We start from the raw sequence: 24,329 nt of genomic DNA, 5'->3' as shown, positions 1-24,329 counted from the left end.
GGAAGCAATAACCAGGCAATACTAATGCCTATGATGATATAGTTCTCCTTCATACAACTTTGCATCCATATGTTTAGGTGGATGGAATCTTGCCATGACATCACCATTTCTTTAATACCATCAGATATCTTTGATCACAGGATTTAGTTTCAACCAACTTCCTGATAATCCTTTTCTTTTTGAACCTAACATTTTATATTTCTCCTTTCTAAGATTACTATGTTTGATCAAAACAATCACCATAAAAGTATACACAGGCCAAAGGCTATGCTTGGGTTTCCTGAGACTTTATTTGTCAATGCAATCAACATAAACCTCCTTACCTTAGCCTCAAGGACACTCTTCAGACAAGGGAAAAAGGCAGCAACATTGTTCAGCAAAACATCATAAAAACTATATACAAAGTTCAAATCACCCTTAGTACATATGTGTTCCATATTCCTAATAGAATGGACCATTAAGTTCCACTTAATGCATGTGTCAATCCAAAGTCTAAAAATCAACACTGTTCCAAACAAAAACATGGTTAAGCCTATCATAGCAATACTTATGTCTGGGGTACCAACTTCTGTGTTAGAATTTCCATTGCTAAGTAACTACACTGTGACCAAGGCAAGTGTTTTAGAGGCAAGTATTTAATTGGGCCTGGCTTACAGTTTCAAATGTTTAGTCAATTACCATCATAGCAGGAAGAATGGCAGCATGCAGGCAGCCATGATGCTGGAGATGGAGCCCAGAGCTCTGCATCTTCATGAGAAGGCAGCCAGGAAGAGATGGTCTTCCAGCCAAACAGCAGGAGGGTCTGTTTTGTGCTGGCCAGAGCTCCAAAGACCACCACCATAGGAATGCACTTCCTTCAAGGCAGTAATATCTACTCCAAAAAGGCCAGATATCTTAATTTTGCCACTCTAAGGTACAAGCATATTCAAATCACCACAGTTTACCTCTACTATGAATTTCTTCATGCATTTATATATGATTAGGACAGCCAGAGTCCTTAACACATTGATTACTTTCAGAAGGTTTTTCTCTAGTATGTGTTCATTGTTGTATTCAGAGACTACTATGATAAGGTTTCTCTAAAGTGTGTGTTCCTTGAAGTATTTGCATAGTACAGTGACATGCAAAGTCTTTACCACATTCCTTACATTCATAGGGATTGTCTCCACTATGTGCTCCTTCAAGTATTTGCAGACAACTATGATTCGCAAAGGCTTTATCACATTGATTAAATTCATGAGGTTTCCCTCTTGAACATTTTGTTTTGTATTCAGAGATGACTGTCCTGGAAAGGCACTACCTCATTCATGACATTCATGCAATTTCTATACAGTAAGCCTTCTTTTATGTATTGGGTGATAACTGTAACTCTCAAGAGCTCAGTACATTGATTACCTTCATAGGGTTACTCTCTTACATGTGTTCTATTATGTAGATGCAGATGACAGTGAATTGACAAGGTTTACCACAATGGTAACATTAATAGGGGTGTTCTCCAGTGTGATTTCTTTTGAGTAAAGAACAATGCCGTGCAAATGCTTTACCACATTGATAGCATTCATGCGGTTTATCACTTACATGAATCTTTTATATGACTTCAGATGACTGTGACTTGCAAATGGTTTACAACACTGATTACATTCATAAGGTTTTTCTCCAGTATGTGTTCTTTTATAATAATAGAGACTACAAGGTTGTGAAAAGTCTTGAACTCATTGATTACATTCATGAGGTTTCTTTCCAGTATAGGATCTTTTATGTTTTGGAGAGTAGTGGGACTTGCAAAGGCTTTAGCACATTAATTACTGTCTTAATCAGGGTTTCTATTTCTGTACAAAACACCATGAAGTAGAAGGAAGTTGGGGAGGAAAAGGTTTATCCAGTTTACACTTCCATCACTTTGCTGTTCATCACCAAAGGAAGTCAGGACTGGAACTAAGCAGCCCAGGGAGCAGACGCTGATGTAAAAGCCATGGAAGGATGTTATTTACTGGCTTGCTTCCCCCTGGCTTACTCTTCCTTTCTTATAAAACCCAAGACTACCATCCCAGAAAGGGTACCACCCACAATGCGATCTCCCCACTTATCATTAATTGAGAAAATGCCATACAGCTGAATCTCATGGAGGCATTTCCTCAAAGGAAGCTCCTTTCTCTGTGATAATTCCAGCCAGTGTCATATTGACACATGAAAGCAGCCATTAGAATTATATTCATAGTTTCTCTCCAATATGGGTTCTTTTGTTTTTGCAGAAAATAACTTTGTAAAAAGGCTTTTGTCACATTGATTACATTATAAGAATTCCCTCCAGTATATAGTCTTTTGCAGTTTAGGAGACATCTCCCTTGTAAATAGGCTTTACCACATTCATTACATTCTTAAGTTTCATCCCCAGTATGTGTTCTTTTATGATATTGGAGAGTACTCTCTTGTGAAAATGCTTTACCACACTAATTACATTCATAAGGTTTCTCTTAAGTATGTGTTCTTTTATGATACTGGAGAGTACTCAGTTGTGCAAATGTTTTACCACACTGATTACATTCATAAGGTTTCTCTCCAGTATGTATGATTTTATGTCTTTGAAGATGACTGGGTCTTGCAAAGGCTTTACCACATTGATTGCATACATAAGGTTTCTCTCCAGTATGTGTTGTTTTATGTCTTTCGAGAACACTGGGTATTGCAAAGGCTTTACCACATTGATTACATTCATAAGGTTTCTCTCCAGTATGTGATCTTTTATGATATTGGAGAGTTCTCTCTTCTGAATAGGCTTTACCACATTGATTACATTCATAAGACTTCTCTCCAGTATGCGTTCTTTTATGACTTTTGAGATGATCGGGTCTTGCAAAGGCTTTACCACATTGATTACACTCATAAGGTTTCTCTTCAGTATGTGTTCTTTTATGATATCGGAGAGTACTAGATTCTGAAAATGCTTTACCACATTGATTACACTCATAAGGTTTCTCTCCAGTATGTGTTCTTTTATGACTTTTGAGATGACTGGGTCTTGCAAAGGCTTTACCACATTGATTACATTCATAAGGTTTCTCTCCAGTATGTGTTCTTTTATGAATTTTGAGATGATAGGGTGTTGCAAATGCTTTACTACATTGATTACATTCATAAATTTTCTCTCGAGTATGTCTTCTTTTATGACTTTGGAAATGATCGTGTCTTGCAAAGGCTTTACCACATTGATTACATTCATATGGTTTCTCTCCAGTATGTGATCTTTTATGATATTGGAGAGTTCTCTCTTCTAAATAGGCTTTACCACATTGATTACATTCATTGGGTTTCTCTCCAATATGTGTTCGTTTATGACTTTTGAAATGATCGGGTCTTGGAAAGGCTTTACCACATTGATTACATTCATAAGGTATTTCTCCAGTGTGTATTCTTTTATGATATTGAAGATGACTACGTCTTACAAAGGCTTTGCCACATTGATCACATTCATATGGTTTTTCCTCATTATGACTTCTTACATGTCTGCAATAATAATTGGCACAGGTGAAAGATTTACCACATTCATTACCCTGATCAATCATTTAATCAATATAAATTAATTTTACAGTTTGGTTTAATAATAAAGAAAAACCATATCTTAAGGTTTTAAAACTTCATAGGTTCATGGTATTCTTCCCAACTATGGCTTTATTTGTCTCCTTAGAAATACTTGTGATGACAAGAACATTTATTACATGGCTCACTGTTATAAGATGCTTTTTGTATATGAGATTTCCATATGATGTATTTTATGTATCTCAAGGAAAATGGAAATAAGCAGACCTTTATAGCACTAATTATATTCATGAATTTTTCTTAGTATGATTCACATCACATCTGCATTATGAACTAGGAAAAAAAAAACCAGAAAAATTTACAAATTTTTAGAACCCACAGGGAGTTTCTGCAGTGTGATTTTGGGTATGTTCCCAGTAAGGTTAGAAAACCAATTACTCAATTAATTAATTAACCAAACTTCTATCATGTTCAGAAAGTCTACCAAAAGCAGAATAGTACCAATCTTCTCACTGTTCTGTAATAGAGAGAGGTACATTGCTCCTTTAAATATTCATATGCTCAATGGTTTCATTTATTCTGACACTTGATATACCTGTAAAAAGAACAAATGAAAGGTTTCCACATTGAATGAACACCATTTTGACTTTTTGTTTCTTGTAGACATACTGTATATGGATTGACAATTCTCCACAGCAACATTCTTGACTCTCATAAACTGACCTCTCAATAAACTTACCAATATCATTACAAGAATATGAGTATCACCAAATTTACCATAAACTATTTGTTTATTGGATGGCTTTGGATATATATTTATCACTATTCAATGTATAAAATCTAAATATTATGAAACTATTCAGATTGGAAGTTCCACAGCATAGCTCTAATGGAGCTAAAAATCAAGTAAAGGTATCTCTTAAAAAATTGTTTTCATGTCTTCTTCCTTAGAGGAATGCCTTGCAAACACAAATCAGATTACTGAAATTAACACACATGGCTTTGTGAGAATATTATAATCATAGCTATACTTAAAGGACTAATATTTTACATACTTCCTTTTCTTTAGAGTTTCCAGGATATATTAAAATTTCCTTAGAGGCACATTTATATCAGTTTGCACATTAATATTACCTTTTGTGTCTTCTAGAATGTTGAAATTCTTTTTCAATATGGTGGTCTTCCCAATTGTAGCCTAAAACACAGTACCAGAAAATAAATGATATAGTATTGGAAATTAGGCAAAATTCAAGTTACTGTGAATTTTCACAGCATTGAACCTGATTTATTTTGCACTGAACCTGATTTATTCCACTCAATCTTCCTTGTTCTCAATTGAAATAACAGGGTTTCATCAATAACCAAGAACTATTTGTCCCCTTATTTTGAAAAGCAAAAGAAAATTCAGTTTTACCTATATCAGTGAGGTTCCTGTAGGTCTCCAGCATCACATCTTCATAGAGATTCTTCTGGGAAGGATCCAGCAAATTCCACTCTTCTTCAGTGAAGTTGACATGCACATCATCAAAAGTCACTGCATCCTAAAATATGTGTACAACACAAAGCATGACACTAACATCACTGTAAATAAATGTATGCTTACTAGACAATATAATCATATATTTTCGGTGCTACCTCCATTTATTTCTTGACACAGAAGTTATAATCTAATTGGTATGTCATTTTAAAAGGGATTTGTATTATGAGGATTGCCTGTTTCGCTTCTGAACCCACTGAATGGGATATAAGTTTGCAAGAGAAATGCCAATTGAGAGGAAGATGTAGATGGAAACAGACCCACAGCATTGAGCCCAAATTAAAAAAATTATACAAACAATTAGTAACTACATAAATTTTGGACAATTTGGGTGTTTTTGCCCATGTCTTTATTCCCAGAGGCACATGCAGGTGTATGTCATTGAGCTTGATGCCAGCATGGTCAATGCAACAAGTTCCAAGACAGCAACTATTATCTATTAAGACACTCATGCCCCTGTAAAAATCAACCAAGTAAACAGAAATGATAGAGGGAACTCACAGTTCTTTACTGAAGCTCCTACAAAGAATTATACATTCAAAGCAGTTCTGTACTCATCTTATAGAAACATAAAGTGTACCAGTTTAAAGTGCAACATTAATAAAATTTTAATAAAAGGGAATGCATGTTTAAACAGATACACAAATGTACAGACTGGCTGGTCTTCCACATAATGGTGGGCAATTTCTTTTTTTTTTTTTTGGATATCTTATTTACATTTCAGATGCCATCCCCTTTCCCCATTTCCCCTCCCTAGAAAAACCCCTATCCCATGCCCCATTTTCCTTTTTGCTTTTATACAATTTTTTAAAAATGTTAATTTCTAAATTAACATTTAATTAATTAATGTTAATTTTAAATTAATTTTAACATTAATTTTAAAATTAATGTTAATTTAATTAAATTAATGTTAATTTTAAAGGCTTTATAAGTTTGGTATTACTCAATCAGAAGTGTAACCCAATACCCAACCTAGATATATCAACTATCTTTGACTGGTGGAGACACGTGAACATCTGCCTCCATGCCCCCATCTTTCTCTCTCTTTCTCTCTCTCATCACCTAGCTTCTCCTCTCCTTCTACTTCTCCTCTCCTTACTACTTCTATTCATCTCGGTACTCCTTCCCCCTTAGCTCCTCCTACATATCCCCCTTCCTGTTAAAATAAAACTTTTCTCTCAAAATACAATTAGAGCATAATTATGCCTATTTGTACCAGTGAGGTACAAGATAGTTCTAATACCCAGTCCATCATTTTGTTGACTAACCAGAACCTCTGTCATCTCTCCTAACTAAAACACTTAGTTCCGAACCTGGCTTTTTTCTTGGCTTTAGAACGAATGTCAGCTGAAAACAATCCACTCAGTTCTCAAGCCTTTGAGTTTATTGTTAGGGTGTTTTCTATATTTTATTTAGAAATAGCTGAGAGTAGTTAACAGACAACAGTCCAGATTACCTTACATGGATAGTTGGTTTTCAAAATGTCAGAAGTCCACAGAATTGACGTTACAAACATTTCTATATTAATGTTTATTTTGATTAGAGACCTGTCTGCTCCTGACAGCTTCCTGTCTTGGATTCTAAGGGCAATTTCTAATGGGGACCAATAACTACCCATAACATGAAGATCAAGAGTTCTGAGGCAACATTCAGAGAAAACTAAAGATGAAGCACATATGAGAATCATATACATCCACACAGGCAAAATACTCCTATTTGTCCAAAAATTTCAGAAGAAACACAAGAGTAAGGCAGAACATCATACACCTAGAATCCAATGACACTGAATCCCCAGGTAGTATTGATATCATGAGCATATGCCATCCTTAGAAATAAAATATAACCTATATATTTGGACAAATTTCAAAAATAAACATGTGAATGAATGAAGAGCAGCACAGAAGCATGTAACATGTCAGGTGTCTTGTGTGGATTCTGTATCTACTATCAGGACAGGAAAGGCTTCTTAGAGAAATGTCTTGAAAAACAAAAAGTATAAAGTTAAAAATATAAAATCAAAAGGTTTGTAAATTAGATTAACATTGAATAGCAAATGTTTATACTGCATCTTATGTGATTTAGGAACAGAGACCAAATGGTGAATATATGAGATCATGAGAACAAAGCTCAAGGATCAGATTCAACCACAACACAGTAGACACACAGGTCAAAATTGGTTTTGTCTAACAGAAATGCAGGGGTAAAGCTGCAGGAGAGAATGAGGGAATGGCCATGGAACACTTGCCCAGCTAGAGACCCACCTTACTGGCAAGCTCTAATCCATGACATTATTATGGATACTCTGTTATGCTTCCGCAGAGGAACCTGGCATAATTGTCTATTGTGAGGCTCCACTCAGCAACTGACTGAAACAGATGCAGAGAACCACAAACAAACACTCAATGGACCTTGGGGACTGTTATGGAAGTGTTGGGAGAAAGATTGATGGTCCTCAGCAGGATAGGATCTACACACACACACACACACACACACACACACACACACACACACGCATGCACACATGCACGCACACACATACACACACACACACACACACACCAACAACAGACTCAACTAACCTGGAACCTTGGGGACATTCAGTGACTGAGCCACAAACAAAATAGCATACACAGGCTGGACCAAGGCCCCCAAGCACATATGTAGCAGATATGCAGCTCTGTCTTCATGACTGTCCTCCAACTGCTCTAGCAGGGGATTGTCCCTAAAGCTGCTTCCTATCTTTGGAATCTATACTCTTAACAGGGCTGCCCTGTCTGGCCTCAGTGGAAGAGGATACACTTAACCCAAGACTTGATGCACCATGGTGTGGGGAAACCCATGAGGCCTACACCCTGTCAAAGGAGAAACATGTAGATTGGTAGGAGGGACTCTGTGAGGGCAGGGGACCTATTGTGGGGATATAATGTGATCAGGGTTATAATGAATATATAAATTATTGAAGAAACAAAAAAAAAGAAATTAAAAAAGAAAGAAACATTTTTAAGAATGTACACACTATCTTATCCCCCCAAAGAAACCTGAAAAGGCTCCTCCTACAACAGCTTCCACAAGCTTCACAAAGAAATCCAGACATGACAGACTACTGCTCAAAACACCATCCTATCTAGAAGCTTTTTGTTTCAATAAACTGCATTTTGACCCTGGACTACAGCCTCATGTCTATCCTGTGAGGAAAATCTATTCAGTCTAACTGATCCTAATAATCTGTAGGAACTCCTAAAGTGTTCAAATGTCTAAAGTATCTTCTGACACTCAAGGCAATATCTTGAAAGCCACATCTTATAAAATCAGAAAGCAAGTTATATCTTTCCAACATACAATTGCACAGGATACCCCTTCCAATTCCAATAGATTGAAATGTGCACATGGGGAGAGAAGATTGGGCCAAGTCAAGAAACACAGAAGGGCAAACATCCAAATCCTATAGCTTTGTCTCAGACACATTGGACTACAGATTCTAAAGGCTTAGAGGGCCCTTTTCCTGTAACCAGTCATACATCCCTCAGGTTGGGGTATTTTCTCTCCCTGTATGTATCTCTCCATGGCACATTTCTCCATGCCTTAGATATGTCAGCAAGTTGTAGTTGCAAAATGCAACCCAAGCATCATCCTCAACAAATTCAATGCAATGAACTTTCACAGAATCTTCACTGTGGCTGTGACTCTGCCAAAGATGGCTGGAGTCATACTAAACTGAAACCATAGGGGAGGCTCCATGACCTTCGATTTTTCATCTTTCAGTTTCCAGAATTAGCACAATATGGGTGACCTTGTCAGGTTTGCCTTCTAAGTAGATGGACCCTGTCTTGATTGGACCATAGTTTCAGCAGGTTTTGTTTAAGCTCCTTCCTGACACTAGAAAACACTTTGCCTACTCCTTCCATTAATTTAAGAATTAGCAGGAGAAAGTATTATACTTAGGGTACCTTCTCAGACATACACCCAGAAGGGCATGTACTTCACTAAGTTAACAGCCATTTTATTTATAACAACTAGAAACTGGAAAGAATGCAGATATCCCTCAACCGAAATATGGATACACAATATGTGGTTCATTTACAAAATGAAATACTATTCAGCTATTAAAAAGCATGCCATGATGAATTTTGAAGGCTAATTGATAGGACAAGAAACTTTCATCCTGAGTGAGGTAACCCAGACCCAAATGGACATGTATGAATGGATTTATTTTCAAGTGAATATTAACCATAAAGTACAGGAGATCCACACTACACTCCATAGACCCAAAAGAAGCTAAGAAGAAAGGTCCAAATGAGCATAGTAGATCTCACTCAGAAGGGGAGTAAAACAGTCATATGAGGCAGATGGAAGAGTAAAAACTGGATGTGAGAGCAGGTAAGAAAGGGGAATGGGGGGAGAATCAGGAACAGATGTGGTGAGAGACAAGAGAGGGCCAGAGGTGGAAAATAAATTGGAATGTGTAGCTGGCTGGGGGGAGGGTGCATCTTAAAGGATGTGCCAGAGACCATGAATGGGAGAGCACCAAGGCGTCTGTGGGATTGATGTTACCTAAGATGCATAACAGTGAGATATGGACCCTAAAGAGGCTACATCCTTCAGCCAGGCAGGTCTCCCAGTGGAGAGTTAAGGACACCAACAGAACCAGAAATCTTTCCACCCAAAACTGGTCCTGTCTACAAGAAATGCAGGCACAAAGATGGAGCAGAGACTGAGAGTATGGCCGAATAATACCCTGCCCAACTTGAGACCAATCCCATGGGCAAGCATGACTGCCTGACATTACTGAGGATGCTTTGTTAAACTTGAGACCCCAGCTTAGCATAATTGTCCACTGATGGTCTCCATTCAGCACCTGACTGAAACAGATGTATAGACACACAGCTGAACATTAGACAGGGCTCAAAGAGTCTTTTGTAAGAGTTGGGGAATGGACTGAGGGCCCCAGAAGAGACAGGAAGTCCACAAAAAGACCATCGAAATCAACTAACCTGGACCCTATGAGACTCTTAGAAACTGAGCCACCAACCAAAGAGCATACAGAGTCTGGACCTAGGTCCCCACCACATATGTAGTACATGTGCTAATCAGTCTTCATGTGGCTCACCCAACAGATGGAACAAGGGATGTCCCTTAAGTTGCTGCCTATCTGTGCAAACTGTTCCCCTAATTTGGCTGCCTTGTCTGATCTCAGTGGGAAAGGATGTGCGTCTCTTTACAGGTTGGGGGATATGGAGGTGGTCCCAACCCTCCCTGGGAAGATAAAGAGGAGTCAGAGATGAGGGATGGTGTAAGGTGGAATGAAGTGGGAATATCAAATGAGATGTACGTTGAATATATAATTGAATGGGAAAAGTAAACAAATACATTTATTTCTAAATTTGTCGCTATTCAGTATCTCAGTGTATAAGCATATTATGAAAGATTTTTGCCCACAGTAACACACAAATGACCTCTAGCTAAATTTTTTGACAGAGTCTATTTTTCACAAAATACTATGTCCTCAACTTCCTATGGCTGCATTACTGTGAACACTCCGATCTTCCAGGTCCTATGAGAACAACTGGTTAAGATCCATGTACACCTTTCTATGAATTTTGCCATCTCATTTTCTGATATTTTCCACATTCCTCTAAAAGAGAACATAGTGTCAGACAGCAAAATCATCTTTTGATATCATTTTGCTGTTGTTGTTCTACATTGCTATTCTGCTGCTTCCTTTGAATCCTCTAAGCAACAGCATCTCTGGTAACAAATGATTGCTGTGAATGGTTCTGTCAGATCATAGACCATCAGACTTGGAGCTGAGAATAGAAACTGAAGATAGAATATGAAGGCAAAAACCAAGGACAAACATTTTTTCCTGGCTTTCATTCTTGCTTGGTCACTGTCTCATGTTCACCTAGCTTTCTCATCCAGCCCAGGTCCACTTGCTTAGGAATATTGCCAGCCTCAGTGGAAGAGCCTTCCCACATCAACCATCAAGAGTAAACCTCACAGACATAAAAAAGTGCCATCTGATGAGGGCACACCCTCAGTTGAGGCTCCTTCAGATGACTGTAGCTCTGAAATGTTGAGAACTGAGGACAATAAGGACACAGAGACAATAATAAATGAAAAGTTAAAAATCCCAAACCAGTGATCTAACCATATCAATTACAGGAGCTCCTGCCTCTGCTTGAGGTAATGGCAGTTGTGGCTGAGCCAGGATAAAATGGGAAGGGCATTTCCTGGCTCAGAGCAGGGAAGGATACACTGGAATGGAGAGTTAATAGACTGTGCTGCCCTTGGGTAAGATGGGTTTCCCTGCCAGTGCAACCAAAGAGGTGGCTAAAACAGCTGGAAGGTGAAGAGAGAAACACATCACACCATAGACCTGGAAAGGAGGACCACTAAAAGACAGGAACTCTGATCAAAAGAAGACATGCTAACTCTGTTGGAAAGGGTGAAGACCATCCTTCCATCTTAAGACAACTCCAATACTACAGAGTCACATATGGACTGGGAAGAAGGTGAATAGGGAAGGGGAAAAATGAGTTTTTTTCTTTTCACCCTGTAAATCAGAGTAAGGAGAGGCTGAGGGTTTAGTAGCAGCATGATTTTGTCCTGGATGCTGTCTGGAAAGCACTCTGTCACGGGCAATTAAGTGGGTGTGAGTCCTTTTGGTGAGAAGGGTTAAAACCTAGGTGAGGGGTTAGTACCTAAATCAATTGGGATGGAAATGGTTTCATTTCCTCTCATAGTCACAGAATAATAAAGTGGCACATACATAGTAGACAGCCACAAGGGGGTGGTAAAGGCTATCCAGCAGATTCTTCCACTTGAACAGAGGAGAAAATGAAGACAGGATGGCAGCTGTGAGTCATATACCAGGGTTCCAAGTCTGCTGTAACCTTCCCAGAAATTAAGTTGAGGGGCACACAGTCCCCTATACCAGGCTCTGGAACATCTTCTGAGCCCATTGTGGGTAAAACTCTCCAGTGTATCCACTGGTTCATGTTCACTTTAATCATCTCCCTGCACAAATACTCATGAAAAATCAGAACATCATGTCACACAGACACAAATCTAACAGACAAGGCACTGACTCAAACAACAACAATGACATATTTTAACAGCAGGTCTTTCAACCCTTCAGTTTGGAGTCCTGAGTGACTTTGTTTTGGGTCATGTCAATATACCAAGATGCTGTGCCCCAGTCACATAGACCTCACAGACCAACAAGAGCCTATTGTAATGCAAACACACAAAGGTCTTTATTATGAGCTCAGTAACAAGGACAACCAGTAACCAGTCAACGCTGCAACAGGTCCAAACTGAGAGACCAAGTGTAGGGGTGCTGTGTATTTATTGTAGTTACAGCAAGTTTGGGGCATTAACATACAGGTCAGCAACTTAATATTTTTGAAATCATGTGCCTGGCATAATTTACAAGAACCAAACAAGAGGGCAAAACCAACTGACACCCATGATGGCTAGGCTAACATTGGTTTTTCTGTAAGGTGTATTAGTTATCTATATGTATCTTAACCCTGCTGTTGTACCTTGACTGGTTGTTCAAAAAGAGGGTTTTGTTATAGCATGTTTGCTCAAGTGGACTCTGTACACTCTCAAAACCGAAATTGATAAGGCCTTACCAACACTTTTGTGTGTGTGTGTGTCTAAGCCCCTTATTATTGAAAGATACTGCTGTTCAACCACAAGCCATGTTTGCCAGTAGAAAAGGTAATTTGTCCAAAGACCTACCTCACTATCTGTTACTGCAAACCCTAGTATCAGTTGCCATTACCATTGGAACAAAATGCCATTGGAAGCTTCCTCTCCCACTGTGAATGCCTCCTGTAGACACCAAAGACAATCCCCACCTGCCCCATCCCTGTTTCACAGCTCCCTCTTTGGAAGACAGGCCCTGTTCAACCACATGCCATGCCTGCCAGGAGACAAGGTAGGCTTTCCATAGATCTACCACCCTATTTGTTATCCTAGATGCAAATTTCAGTTGCCCCTAGCACTGTCCTAAACACCAGAGGCAGCTGACTATCTCCCCTGACTATGTCTTCTTGAGAACTGCTAAGATCATCTCTTCCTGCCTGGCCCTTCTTTGAGCTTTCAGCATTAGCAACCATTCCCTCTTGAACATACCCACCAAACAGGTCAGTAAAGGAGGCAACACTCAGCCAACACTCTCTGCAAATCCTGACATTAAACTTTAACCCAGGAACATAACTCCCACCAAAGGAAGACACACCTAAAACCTCAAACCAGAGGCCTAGACACCAGCATAGGAATATAATAAAACACAGCCAGGAAAATATGTCACCAGCAGAGCAAAGTTATCCTATCACTGCAGGTCCTGAAAAATTAAAAGATGCAACAGATCTGATGGACAAAAGGTTGTTTTGGGGAAGGGAGAGAATTTAGAACCTGGAGAAGAAATAGAGGCACAAAAGAGGACCTACAGACAGGCAGACAGACAAGTAACAGAGAGCCATGAGGGTAGTGAAAGGTAATAGAGGTGGGGCATGGGCAGAAAACAAAGACAAGGAATAAAGAAAGAGAGCTGCAGTGACTGGTGGTCCTTTTATATTGAACACACATCTGGCATACCTGGCAACAGTAGCAGGTGGTTGAGGCAGATACTAACTTAAGCAGTTGGTAATTGTCTAAGAGCAGGCCATTGAAATAGTCTGTACCTTGACAACTACAGAGGCAAGGTTCACACACAGAACAGGAATGAAAGAGAGAATCTCAGGTAATAAAAAGAATAGAAAAATGGACATATCAGTCAAAAAAATATTGAGTTTAAAAGGTAACTGCCACTAAACAACTAGCAACTCTAAAACATATGAATCGGCAAATACTACAGGTGATTGGAATAGAAGAATAATATCAGCCCTAAGGGGTCTGAGTAATGAATCGGCAAATACTACAGGTGATTAGAATAGAAGAATAATATCAGCCCAAAGGTCTAGAAAATATTTACAATGAAATAATAAATGAAAATTCTCCTAAACTAAAGAAGAAGGTGCCTATTAACATAAAAGAAGCATCCAAAATACCAAATAGATTGGAAAAATAAGAGCCCTTTTTCAACATAATAATCAAAAAAACTGAACATATAAAGAAATGTAAAAAAAATTGCAACAGAAAGAAATTAACAAAAACTAAACAAAACAAAACCAAGTAATATATAAAACCAGGCCTATTAGATTTATACCTGTCTTCTTAATGTAAACTATAAAAGACAAAAGTATTTGAACACATGTGCTGCAGGGTCAAAGAAACCACCCATGTTTCTACAAGAAAGCAACTGGTCCAAATGTTTTGGGCAGATTCAGAATCAGCCAAGATAGTGATGCTACTCAGAGGTCACTGATCTAACATGTGAGGAGCATCACAAGGGACCTCACAGGTGGTCACACCTGGCTGATGCTTCCCATCCAGCCCCAGAGAGGACCCAGCACCCCAGCTCCTATTACTCAGACCCCTGCCACTACCCATTGTGGGCAGTGATCCTGTGCTCACCATATCTTGATTTCAGAGCTTCCTTGAGGTCCCCTCACAGCACCCAACAGCAGAGCTCAGAGCAGAATACAGAGAATCATCCAAGCCTGTACAGCTGCAGAGAACTTGCAGAAAGGCACCTGGAAGATCCCCCCTCTTTGTCTGATTGGCAGGTCAGCCTGGAGGCCTTGATTGGCCAGTGAGTATTCCTCAAGGTTAATGTGTGCTTCTGGTGCAGGACCAGGCCTCTTCCAGATGTCAGGAGTGGTTTGCACTCCTTTAGCACTTGTGCCTGTCCCACAAGAGGACTCTCCAGGCCTGGGAAAGTATCCACCATTCCAGCTCAGGCTATTCAGCTCCCTGCTCCTCCCATCTGTGAGCAATGATCCTACTCTTACCAGGACCTGACTTCAGACCTTGCCTGAGCTTTCCTCACAGCACTTGCCTTCTTCTTCCTGAAATCAATGTAAATAGCTTGCATAGCCCATTACTCAAGGTGCAGTGGAGGTATCAATCTGACCCAAAGTGGAAGAGTACCCAGGTTATTAACATTAAAGAGGGATTTTAGGAAACAAGAGGTTTTATTTATTTATTTATTTATTTTGTGGCATCATGGTGGGTTCAGTGAAACTGAAGCTCCATTTCAGCAGGTGACAGCTATGAAACAACCCTGGGAGAAAAGCCAGAAACATAAGGAAACACTGTTGAGCACTATTGTTAGCCAGCTCATCTTCATCAGTGGCAAAGTAGAGAAAAACAGCAGTTGAATGAGTACAGGTTCTCTAGATAATCATATTTCAAATCATGGAGAGGATGAATCTCTCTAGGTATATAGAAAGGGTATTTAAGAGAATGTCCCAATAAAGGCAGTCAGCCAAGAAAAATCAAGGACTGGTGTGTTTCATGTTGTAGGATACTACAGCTTATCTTCAGCATATTTCAAAATTTTGAAGAAAAAAGTATTTGCTAAAGCCAGTTTTAAAACACAAACAATCACCTTTGTTTTGTAAAAAAGTAGGGAAGTACAAAAAAAACCACAAAAGAACTATGCTATTCAATGACCTTTATATATGTAGGTTGTCAAAAGAATCTATAGCTTAGATCAAGTTGGATCTGAACATCTCAAAAAAATTAAGATTAAGACAGGATTTCTCGATTCAAGTGGTATAATTAAGAAATATTCCCCATAGTATGCAGGGTTAGAGTTATGGGATTAGAGGGTGGATTAGGGAGTTAGGAAAATGGCTTATTATTGAATAGCAAATGATTATACTGTATCTTATGTGATTTAGGGACAGAGTCCAAACAGTGAATGTATGAGAGCGTGAGAAGAAAGCTGAAGGATCAGATTCAACCACTACACAGTAGACACAGAACAAAATTTGTCCTGTCTAGCAGAAATGCAGGGTTAAAGCTCACCTAACCTAGACCCTTGGGGACACTCAGTGACAGAGCCACAAACTAAATAATATACACAGGCCGGACTAAGGCCCCTGGCACATACATAGGAGATGTGAAGCTCAGTCTTCATGAGGGTCCTCCAACAACTTTAGCAGGGGCTGTTCCTAAAGCTTTTGCCTATTTTTGGAATCTGTTCTCTTAAAGGATCTACCATGTCTGACCTCAGTGGGAGAGGATGTACTTAACTGAGCAGAGATTTGATGCACCATGGTGTGAGGATACCCATGGGGCCTTCACACTCTCAAAGGAGAAACAGAAGAGATTGGTGGGAGGGATTCTGTAAACACCAGAGACCAAGAGTGGGGACAATGGTCATGGTTATAATGAATATATAAATTATTGCAGAATAAAAAAAAAGAAAGAATTTTTTTAAAAAACTGTAGACACTATTCTATCTCCCCAAAGAAATCTAGAATGGCTCCTCCTAGAAGAACTTCCAGAAGCTCCACAAAGAAAGCCAAATATGACAGACAAGTGTTCTAAGACATCATCCTGTCTAGAAGCTTTTTGTTTCAATCAACTTCATTCTGACCCTGGACACTATAAGCTCATGTTCATCCTTTGATGAAAATGCATTCAGTCTACAGTGATCCTAATAGTCTGTAGGAGCTCCTAAAGTGTTCAAGTGTCTGAAGTCTCTTCTGAAACTCAAGGCAATATCTGGAAAGCCACATCTTATAAAATACCAATCCTAGAGCTTTGTCTCAAACATATTGGACTTCACTTTCTAAAGGCTTAGAAGGCCCATTTCCTGTAACTTTTCATACATCCCTCAGTTTGGGTACTTCTCCCTCTATGTAGCTCTTCATGGCAGATTTATAAATGCTTTAGGTATCTCAAGAAGTTGTAGTCACAAACTGCAACACAAGCATCATCCTCACAGCTTGAATGCAATGAACTCAAACAGAATCTTCCCTGGGACTCTGACTCTGCCAAAAGATAGATGGAATAGTGATAAACTGAAACCATAGAGGAAGAATCCATGACCTTGACATTTTCATCTTTCAGTTTCCAGAAGCAGTGCAACATGGATGATCCTGTCAAGTTTGGCTTCTAAGTTGATAGGCTATGCCATGCTTGGATCACAGTTACAGCAGGTTTTATTTAAGGTTCCTTCCTAGGACTAATTTCCCTACTCCTTCCATTAATTTATGACTTAGAAGGAGGAGGTGCAACACTTAGAAGACCTTTTTAGGCATATACACAGAAGGGAATGTGCTGCACTAAGTTCATAGCTGTTTTATTTATTACAGGTAGAAGCTGCACACAATCCAGCTGTCCCTCACCCAAAACATGGATACAGAAAATGTCATTCATTTATAAGATGCAATACTACTTAGCTATTTAAAACAAGGACATCATGAGCCTTGCAATCAAATGGATACAACTCATCATAAAACAGTCATATAAGGCAGATGGAAGAAAGAGAACTGGATGGGAGAGCAGATAAGAAAGGGAAGGGGGTCAGCAACAGGTATGGTGAGACACAAGGTAGAACAAGACAGTGAGAAATATGAATGAAAATCTCTAGTTAGTGGGAGTGGAAAAGTAGCGGCATCTTTAGGATTGCCAGAGACATCACATTGGGAGTGGGGGAAACCAAGGGGTCTATGAAGGTAGGGAGGGCTTGATTTTGCCCTAAATGTTATCTTGAAGAGCTTTCTGTCATGACCTATTCAATGGCTCTAGGTACTATTGGTAAGATGGATTTGACCCAAAGTGTGGGGTTAGTAACTAAATCAATTGAGATGGAAAAAGGTATCATTTCCTTTCTTAGTCACAAAATAATAAAGTGTCACACACATAACAGACAGACACAAGAAGGTGTTAAAGGTAAGCCAGGTGATTCTTCCACTTGGACAGAGGAGAAAATGAAGACAGGATGGCAGCTGTGAGCCAGGAAGCAGGGTTCCAAGTCTTCTCTAACCTTCCTAGAAATTAAAACCAAGAAAATAGCATGTCCTATACCAGGCTCTGGAGCATCTCCCAAGACATTTTTGGCTACAACTCTCCAGTGCATCTTCTATACTGTGCTTCCACATTTGCTTTAGTCATTTCCCTCAACAAATACCCAAGAATTAATCTCAAAAATAAGGTACACAGACACAAATCTGACAGACAAGCCACTGACACAAAGAACAACATCCTGCCTGCCTCTTCTTTCTGCTTTCAACATGAGCAAGCCTTCCCTCTTGAACATATCCACCAAAAAGATCAGTAAAAGAGGCAACACTCAGTCAACACTCTCCAAAAATCCAAAACTCGAACAGTAACCCAGGAACAAAACTTCTAAACAAACAATACAAACCCAGAAACCAGTGCCTAGACCAATCATCACCTCAAACCCAGATACATAGATACCAGCATAGGAATATAATAAATAACAGCAAGAAAAATATGCCATCAAGAAATCCAAGCTATTCTATCACACCAGGTCATTAGAAATCAAAACATGGGCTGGAGAGATGGCTCAGTGGTTAAGAGCACTGACTGCACTTCCAGAGGTCCTGAGTTCAAATCCCAGCAACCACATGATGGTTCACAACCATCTGTAATGAGATCTGATGCCCTCTTCTGATGTGTCTGAAGACAGCTACAGTGTACTCATATATAATAAATAAATAACTCTTTAAAAAAAAAAAGAAATCAAAACATGTAACATATTTTGCAAAAGAGGTTGTTTAGGGGAAATGAGAGGAGTGAGAACCTGGGGAAGGGATAGAGGGACACAGGAGGGCCTACAGACAGGCAGACAGGGAGCAGAGAGAGAGCCATGAGGGTAGAGACAGAGAATAGAGAAGGTGCATGTGCAGAGAACAGAGACAGGGAACAAAGATAGAGCTGCTCTTTTGGTGGTTCATGTATGTAAAGCACACTTGACAACAGCAGCAGGTGATGGTGGCCTGGATTGATTTAAGCATTTGCTAAGACCCTGAATGCAGGCAATTAAAATTGTCTGTACACTGACAACTACAGAGGCAAGGTTCACCCACAGAATAGAAAGGGAAGATAAAAAGAAAAATGGACATCTTGGTCAAAAACAAAAATGTTGATCTAACAGTATCATGGCAAAAAGAAACTGAACAGTGCAACATATCAGAAGGCAAAAATTACAGATGATTGGAATAGAAGAGAATATCAACTCAAAAGTCTAGAAAATATTTTCAATGAAATCATAAATGAAAAATTTCCTAAACTAAAGAAGATGTCTATTAAGTTAAAGAAGCATTGAAAATACCAAATAGATTAGACAAAAAAGTCCCTTTGCTGCATAATAATCAAAACACTAAACATATAAAGAATTACAAAAAAACTGCAACAAAAAATGATAAAACTAAACAAAACAAAAACAAGTAACATATAAAAGCAGGCCTATTAGATATATGCCTGCCTTCTTTTTGGGGTGGGGTGGGGTGGGCTCGAGACAGGGTTTCTTTGTGTAGCCCTGGCTGTCCTGACCTCACTCTGTAGACCACTCAAAAATTTCTCTGCCGCCAGGAGGTGGTGGCGCATGCCTTTAACCCCAGCACTTGGGAGGCAGAGGCAGGTGGATTTCTGAGTTTAAGGCTAGCCTGGTCTACAGAGTGAGTTCCAGGACAGCCAGCCAGAGCTACACAGAGAAATCCTGTCTCGAAAAACCAAAAAAAAAAATTCTCTGCCTCTGCCTTCCAAGTGCTGGGATTAAAGGCGTGCACCACCACTGCCCAGCATACCTGTCTTCTTAATGTATATATAAAAAAGTGTTTGGACACATTTGCTGCAGACTCAAAGAAACCACCCATGTTTCTCCAAGCAAGCCAATGACCCAAATGCTTTGGGCAAATCCAGAATCAGCCAAGATAGTGAAGTTATTCATAGGTCACTGACTGATTTGGCAAGTGAGGAGCACAAGGTACCACACAGGTGGTCACATCTGGCTGACTCTTTCCAGAGCCAGAGAGGACCCACCATCCCAGCTCCCACTGCTCCGCCACTGGCTCCTCCCCTTTGTGGGCATTTGTTTTCTTGTGCTCACCATGTCTCGATTTCAGAGATTCCCTGGGGTTCTCTCACAGCACCCAACCGCACAGCTCAGAGCAGGAAGCAGAGAACCATCCAAGCCTGCAGAGTCGTGGCAAACTTGCTGAGAGGAACCCGGAAGTTCCCGCCTCTTTGTCTGACTGGCAGGTTGACCTGGAGGCCTGATTGGCCAGTGAATTTTCCTCAAGGTTAAAGAGTGCTTCAGTCCAGTGTCAGACCTTGCGAAATCTTGGGAGTGGTTTGCACTCATTAGCATTTGTGCCTCTCCTCCAAGAGGAATCTCACCTCACCCAGCCCTGGGGGAGAACCCACCGTTCCTGCTCAAGCAATTTAGATACCTTCCCCCCCCCCCCCCACACACACACTGGGTGTTTCTCTGTGTAGCTCGGGCTGTACTGGAGCGAACTCTGTAGACCAGGCTGGCCTTGAACACAGAAATCTGCCTGCTTCTGCCTCCCAAGTGCTGGGATTAAAGGGGTGAGACACCACTGTGCAGCACTATTTAGTTACTTGACATTCCCCATCCCCTGCTGTGAGCATTGATCCTGCACTTATCAGGACCTGACTTAAGACCTTGTTGTGAGTTTTCCTCACAACACTAGACTTCTTCCTGAAATCAAGGTGAATAGCTTTTATAGGTGTAGTGGAGGTATCAATCTGACCTAGGAATGGAAGAGTGCCCAGTCTATTAATAAAACAACAGTTTTCTTTTGTGGCTTCACACTGGGCTCAGGGAAACTACAACTCCATTTCACCAGATGATAGGTATCAAACAACCCTGGGAGAAAGGCCAGAAACATAAGGAAACACTATTGAGCACTATTGTTAACCAGCACATCTTCATAGGTGATCAAGCAGAGAAAAACCACACTTGCATTAGTACAGGTTCTCTAGATGAACATATCTCAAATCATAGAGAGAATGAATCTCTCTATACATATAGAAATGATATTTAATAGAATGTCTCAATAAAGGCTGTCAGCCAAGGGAAAAACCAAATTGATTTCATGTTGCAGGAAATTACAGCTGATCTTCAGTATATACTAGAATTTTGAAGATGTAAGTACTTACTGATATCTTAAGTAGAAATTATATTAGTCCTAACAGTCTGACTTGTGTGGATGTTTCCCGACTCACGTAACAAAATCCTTCCATGACATCTTCCATGATTGTCTTATTTTCAGAATGCTTGTCTTCACTTTAGTTTTATTTTGGCCCTCAGAGGACTCTTCTCTGAGGCACCGTAACTGCTGCTCTTTTATATCACTGCTTTGGTCAGTATAAAAATATAGGATGATCAATTTTACAAACACCAAAGAGTACCGTTATCCTCTCATGGGTGAGCACAATGCCAGCACACTCATTCATCTTGCCACAGCATCACCAGTGATGGATTCATGGAAAGACAGGAGCATTTGTGAGAAACTGAAGAATGGGAAAGACTAAATAGAGGAATGTAAGACACTTTGCCATACAATCATTTCTTCAAATGAGGTAAGGAAGGTAGTTCAGGTATTTGTGGGGACCATGCAAACCAGAAGATCTGATTTCCATTAAATGGACCCTTGAAGAAAACCCAAGATGCTGATTGGAACTAATATTCTGTAGTGAACATGTAAGGCAGCTGCTGACATCCAGGCTAGGAGAAGCAGCTGACAGCCAGGCTAAGAGATAAGACCAGCCCAGCCAAGGCTGGGAGGAGATAACCAGCAGAGGAGCCCTGCGCATAATTAAGAAGTGTGACGTTTGCAGTAAAGTGTTAAGGATGGATAAGGGTAGGATAGAGTATAAGAACCCTGACCAGAGAAGGAAGTTCAGTTAAAAATGACCTGCCTGTGAACTCCACACCGGTCTGAACTCCACTCAGCCCTACGAGTGAATGAATGAGACACAAACCACCAACTGATAATCCGTGGGCCCAGAGACAAAGGAGCAAGACTCGCTGAATGCAAAGAGCTGAATGCAAAGAGGTGATCCCGAGATGTTGGAGCCCGAGCCTGAGACACTTTGGTCAGGTCTTGTAAAGACATGTTATCTATCCTTCTGTTAGGAATATTAGCCACAGCAGTTACATTCTTTTGTCTGTGTGTGACAGTGGAAGAGGAGGTCTGCTCCTCAACCGCAAGAATTGTGTGTGACCCCGAGTGCGAAATTAAACATTAGAAAACCAGTCTGATGGCTGCTCGTTGTATTATTGTCTACCCCAAGGGCACCTCCTGTCAGAACCAACTGGCAGTCTAGGGGAAGTGCTCACGACAGTTGGCAAAGTCGGCAGGATATCAGGCAAGCGGTCTTAGACAGATGTATGTAGTTTATTTTAAGCCTGAAAACTGGCCTTCTGCCTGGCCTCTGACAGCCTCATTAACACATTTAAAAGGCATTGGACAAACTTCTAATCCCCAACAAAGCTCTAAGATCCTCACATGGGTAGATGAAGAAGGCAATTCTGGTACAGTACAGCCTTATGTTGTGCCTGATTCACCTGTTAATCTATGGGGCAGAGACAGACTTGGCCAGTTGAATCTTATCATGTGTAGCCCTAATGAGATAGTTACTTATCAGATGCTAAAACAGGGATTTCGACCCAGACAAGGGCTATGAAAACACTCGCAAGGAGTAAAAGAACCTATCAAAGTGGCTGAAAAATTTAACCTCCTGGGACTTGGTGCTGAAAATTTACCCTAATGGCTGTTGACATCCCTGTACCCCATGCAGACAAGATTACATGGAAATCAGATGAAGTTGTATGGGTTAGTCAATGGCCATTAACCTCAGAAATACTGGCTCCAGCAACAATGTTAGTACAGGAACAGCTTGCTGCTGGCCATATTGAACCTACTACATCCCCTTGGAACACACCTATCTTTGTTATTAAGAAAAAAAATCAGGCAAGTGGAGACTGTAATAAGATTTGAGAGAGATTAATAAAACTATGCTCACTATGGGAGCCTTACAACCTGGATTGCCCACCCCTGTGGCCATTCCTGCTGGATATTTTAAGATAGTAATAGACCTCAAAGATTGCTTCTTCACCATTACCTTACACCCTGAAGATAGACAGCGGTTTGCCTTTAGCCTGCCAGTAACCAACTTCAAAGGGCCCATGTCATGTTTCCAGTGGCGGGTCCTACCCCAGGGCATGGCTAACAGACCAACGTTATGTCAGAAATTTGTAGCACAAGTGGTTGATCCCTTTCGTAAAAATGGCCCTCTATTTAAATTGTCCATTATATGAATGATATTCTTCTGGCTGGACCTGATGGTACACAATTATTTTATTGTTGTCAAGAATTATCACAGAAGCTGGCAGATAGAGGACTCCAGATTGCCCCTGATAAAATTCAGCTACAAGATCCTTATTTTTATTTAGGCTTTGAGCTTTGCCATCAAAAAATTATTACCCAAAAACTCCACCTCCAAGTAGGCCATTTGAAATCACTTAATGATTTTCAAAAATTGTTAGGTGATATAAATTGAATCAGACCTTATCTTAAACTTACAACCGGGGAGCTTAAGCCTCTTTTTGATGTTTTTAAGGGTGATTCCAATCCTTCCTCCCCACCCCTTCCTTGACCCCTGCAGCCACATGTGCCTTGGGGTTGGTAGAAAAAGCCATCCAAGAACAGGGAGTTTCCTTTATTTCTTATGAAACACCACTCCTGTTTGTTATCTGTGCCACCTCACATACACCTACAGGAGTGTTTTGGCAGCATGGCCCTCTTCTCTGGGTCCACCTTTCAGCTTCCCCCACTAAAGTACTCATCCCTTATACTTCTCTGGTTGCTAAACTTATTCTTTTAGGACAGGAACAGAGTTGCCAGTGTTTTGGAAAAGATCCTGATAAGATAATTATGCCATATGCTAAAAATCAACTAGACTGGCTCATGTAAACCACAGATGAGTGGCCCATAGCTTGCTCTTCCTTTTTGGGGATAATTGGTAATCATTACCTTGCTGATAAATTGCTTCAATTTGCTAAAATTCATCCCTTTATCTTCCCAAAGTTTACCTCTTCGCAACCAATATCAAATGCTTGTTTGGTGTTTACTGATGGCTCCTCTAATGGAACAGCAGCTTACGTTATAAATGGACAGGTTACCCCTATTTTTTCCCCCTTTAAATCAACCCAACTTGTAGAACTTTTTGCAGTAATAAAGATTTTTCAGTTACTAAAAGATTGCCCTTTTAATTTGTATACTGACAGTGCCTATATTGCTCATTCTGTTCCCATTCTTGAAATGGTCCCATACATTAGACCTTCCACAAATGC

At 40.1% G+C, this 24,329-nt stretch overlaps 1 pseudogene across 1 annotated transcript; it reads right to left on the bottom strand.

Annotated features, from left to right (window-relative positions):
• Window positions 1-238: 238 nt before the first annotated feature.
• On the bottom strand, window positions 239-20,168 carry LOC117723695 (uncharacterized; annotated as a pseudogene). The gene is made up of 6 exons (XR_013105108.1): window positions 20,055-20,168; window positions 4,952-5,078; window positions 4,672-4,732; window positions 2,339-3,504; window positions 1,633-1,705; window positions 239-1,249 (listed from the first exon to the last, which is right to left on the bottom strand). The product of XR_013105108.1 is annotated as an uncharacterized LOC117723695 (transcript).
• Window positions 20,169-24,329: the final 4,161 nt, after the last annotated feature.

Source organism: Arvicanthis niloticus, chromosome 19 (assembly GCF_011762505.2).
Source record: "Arvicanthis niloticus isolate mArvNil1 chromosome 19, mArvNil1.pat.X, whole genome shotgun sequence".
Lineage (NCBI taxonomy): Eukaryota > Metazoa > Chordata > Mammalia > Rodentia > Muridae > Arvicanthis > Arvicanthis niloticus.
Note: the sequence above shows the minus strand (reverse complement) of the source record. Positions and strands in the feature narration are given on the sequence as shown.